We start from the raw sequence: 4,095 nt of genomic DNA, 5'->3' as shown, positions 1-4,095 counted from the left end.
CTCGTTGGATACCTCAATAGACTACACAACAAGATACAACTTAATATCCAGGTTTAATCCAAACCTAAACCTCTTACAACGACTCACCTCACGAGCCACCAACTAAGGCGCATACTGGCTCAAATACATGAAATCTACCTCGTACTTGCCTACAGACAAAGTATCCTGGACTAAATCTATGAACTCGTGTCTCCTTGCCTCCAAATATTGCTCTTCTATGAACTTCACTAGAAAGACTCCAAGAAAAAGTCCCAATTCACTCTCTCCGGTGCATTACCACCCTTGGTTGTCCTCCACCAACGATGAGCCTCATTAACAAGCAATGACAAGGCACACCCAAGCTTATCCTAGTCAGAATAACCTATCTAACCAAGGATATGGGTAACTTCTTCCAACCAGTATTCAGTACGAATAGGGTCTCCACCCCTAACTCCTCAAAATTTCATACCACCTAGAGCTCGCAAACGCCCTAATGGTAATCCTTGGCAAATAGGAGCAACATTGGCACCAACAATATGCTGCAATACCCCAGTCATCATAGACATATGGTGTTCAACTCGACCCATATGAGCATTATCACATGGCTAGGGTGGTGCATCTCCATCTTCACTACCCCGTTCACATCTTTGATGCATAATGTAAATTGAATACTATAAAAAAGTAGAGAAAATGTACCAGGAGTGAGTAGCGGCAAGTGATCCAAGGCTTAACTAAGTATAATTTCCTATAAGGCGTTATGTTCCCAATTCCTACCCCATAAAACAATTTATAAAACAAAGAACATGTAATTTCAAGTAATATTATCAAATAAACTAGACTTTAGCATTACAAAATTCATGACCTCTTATGTTTAACAAAATCTGGCTCTGATACCACCAATTTTGACACCCTAAACCCGACCAGGATGAACTAACTTGAATCTGAAGCGACAAAATAGCCACCGAAGTACTTCTCCAGCTCAAGACCACCCAAAACACACCCCAACCTTATAACATTTCAATTCTAACTAATTAACTACCTAATTTTAATACAAAAGGGATCTTGTGAACCATTTTAAAACTATTTCTAATTATTTAACCTTAAGGGTATTTTGGCTATTTTACCATCTAATGTTAAACAGTCTCATTTTTAGTTCTAAATGATTACCAACCTTCTTTTAGTCAATTTATGCGAGCCCTAAAAATTCCAGTTTCAATCAAGTTCATTTACTAAGTGTAATTATTATTTTATTAATAGGAACTAAAACGTACATTTTATAAAATTTCAACACATTACCTAAAATATTATCTAAGAATATTTCTACCAAATTCTAATGCTCACTAGTCTAATTCTAAAATATTATCGAGTTTCCCTATCGTTAAAGGCTTCAATTAATCTAATCAAGTTTTAGGACTAAATTATAGTTTAAACAAACTAGGATACTAAATTATAAAATCTAAAAAAATTATACATAAAAGAACCACATGGCCATGTCCGGTGCTCGTGTGTCCTTAAATCCCCGTGTTTGAATAACGAAAAACTTTCAGGATGTTCGATACGCCTGTGTATGACCACTACTAGCCTCCACACACCCGTGTCCCATTTCAACACGCCTGTGTTCAACCACCAATGATAAACCGTAATTTATACATATTTTTATCCCATGCTTAGCATAATTTTGGATGAATTATCCTTAGAATTGGTGAATTTGATGCTCCTAATCCTTTAATTTCATGTTTTATACTTAGGAGAGCATAAGAGAGTAAAAAGAGCGAAAAACAGGCTAAAAACGGAGAAAATGGGTCAACATGGGAAATCAACACGGCTGGACTTCCTCACACGGGTAGTTCACACACCTGTGTCCATTCAACAAACTCGAACATGGTTTGAAGCAATCGCACACGGGCGTGTCCCTATCGAGTCCAAGCCTAGTCTTATTCAGAAAAGGCCACTCTTGAGGGTTAGAAGCATTCTAAAGCCTATATAAACACCCTAGGAGGTAACAAAAAGACATACACGAAGTAGGAGACAAGAAATTACTCGAAGAAAGCCGATTGATCCATCTTAGAAGCATGATTCACCTTCAAGACTGAAGATCTCCCTTCAATTCCCTTCAAGAGTTCTTGGGTTTTCTTTATGTTTTGTTATCATTATTCTTTTGAGATGTTTTCTTTCATAAATATGAACTAAACCCCCTAAATATCTAAGGGGAATGAAACCTAAGATGGATCTTGTGATTATTATTTGAATTATATGATAAATATTTGTTGTGTTCTTAATTATGAGTTCTTAATTCTTGCTTTAATATTCCAGGATATTGATCCAAGTATTGATGTGCTTATTCAGAGGAGCAAAAGTCCTTGTCTAAGAGTAGATCTAACATAATTAAGCGGAGTTGATTGCACGCCTAGAGATAGGGTGACATAATTTTGCAGGATTAGGGTGAAACCTAATAAGGGAATCCATAGATATAGTTAATGCAACACTAGGGGTTTTAATTAGAAAGAGATTTCAATTAATCAACCTAAGGTTAGATGTTTTTAGTCTCAAGAGAGATAATAATATAACTTAGGGATTTCTACGGATCAAGTCAAGTGAATAAATCGTCTGGTTCAGAGTCAATAACAAGTGAAGTCTAGGTGGATTTTTCCCTTAGCTATTGTCCAAATCATTCAGTTTTCCCAAAAGTTATTTCCCTAATTTACTTTCTATGCATTCTTAGTTTAGTAATTAGTTTAGATAAAACAAACCCCTTTATTTTTAGGCTAGATAATAAAAAGAAAGTTAATACTAGTACTTTTAGTTCCTTTGGGTTTGACATTCCGGTCTTGCCATAAGCTATACTACTGTTTGATAAGGTGCGCTTGCCTTTGTCGTGATAATAGTTAGTTTTCAATAACAGACATTCATAAATTATAAAACCTATATCACATTTCAAATCATGAGATTGCTACAAATAATTTTGAACTGAAACCTAACACAATTCAAATGATACAAAAGCTTGTTTAGTTTGATGGTTTGCAGGATGAGGATCCAAACAATCACTTGGTGAATTTTTTGGAGTTTTGCGGCACTTTTAAAATCAATGGCATTTCTGATAATGCCATTCACCTTCGGTTGTTTCCCTTTTCATTGAGGAACAAAGCTAAACAGTGGTTGAACTCGTTACCACAAGGATCGATCTATACTTGGGAACAAATGACCGAAAAAAATTTCTTAAATATTTTTCGCCAGATAAAATGGCTAAGTTAAGGAATGATATCTCTTCTTTTGTGCAGATGGATCTACAGACACTCTATGATGCATGGGAGAGATACAATGATCTATTAAGAAGGTGCCCTCACCATGGGTTACCTTTATGGTTGCAGGTTCAAACGTTTTACAACGGCGTGAACCCCTCAACAAGGCAACTTATTGATGCAGCTGCTTGTGGGACTATCAATAATAAAACACCTGAAGTGGCTTACAAATTTATTGAAGAGGTGTCAATGAATAACTATCAACGGCAAGTCATGAGAACAAAGCCGACAAAAGCAGCCGGTGTTTTCAACCTCAATGCGGTTACTATGCTATTTAACCAAGTAGAACTTTTAAATAAAAAGATTGACGGTTTATGTGGTTCTACTCAGGTACATTCCGTGATGAGGTCCGATTCTAATAGAGGAAGAGCGTACACAGAATATCAACCTTTCAATCCTAGCACCGAGGAGGAACAAGTCCAATATATGGGTAACAATAATTCTAGATCTCAAAATAACCTATATGGTAACACATATAATGCAGGTTGGAGGAACCATCCTAACTTCTCGTGGGGTGGTCAAGGGAATCAAAGGCCACAACATCCTCCAGGTTTTCAACAACCACCGTACCAATAGAAAAAGAAGTCAAACCTTAGGGAGATGCTAACAAATTTTATCTCGGTGTCAGAAACTCACTTTCAGAATACTAAAATAGCACTTAAGAATCAACAAGCATCGATCCAAGGGCTCGAAACTCAGATAGGACAGCTCGCCAAACTAATTTCTGAATGACCACAAGGTAGCTTGCCAAGTAATACTGAATCTAACCCAAGGGAACAACTCAATATGATTACCACTCAAGGCGAGGAAGGGTTAG

The 4,095-nt window shown here is 36.7% G+C and overlaps 1 non-coding gene across 1 annotated transcript; it reads right to left on the bottom strand.

The window, feature by feature from the left end:
• Nucleotides 1-3,224: 3,224 nt before the first annotated feature.
• LOC121210557 (small nucleolar RNA R71) lies at nucleotides 3,225-3,331 on the bottom strand. Its single transcript, XR_005905673.1, has one exon. It is a non-coding gene; the product is annotated as a small nucleolar RNA R71 (small nucleolar RNA).
• Between the last annotated feature and the right edge of the window lie 764 nt (nucleotides 3,332-4,095).

The sequence above is a fragment of the Gossypium hirsutum genome, chromosome A11 (assembly GCF_007990345.1).
Source record: "Gossypium hirsutum isolate 1008001.06 chromosome A11, Gossypium_hirsutum_v2.1, whole genome shotgun sequence".
Classification (NCBI taxonomy): Eukaryota; Viridiplantae; Streptophyta; class Magnoliopsida; order Malvales; family Malvaceae; genus Gossypium; species Gossypium hirsutum.
Note: the sequence above shows the minus strand (reverse complement) of the source record. Positions and strands in the feature narration are given on the sequence as shown.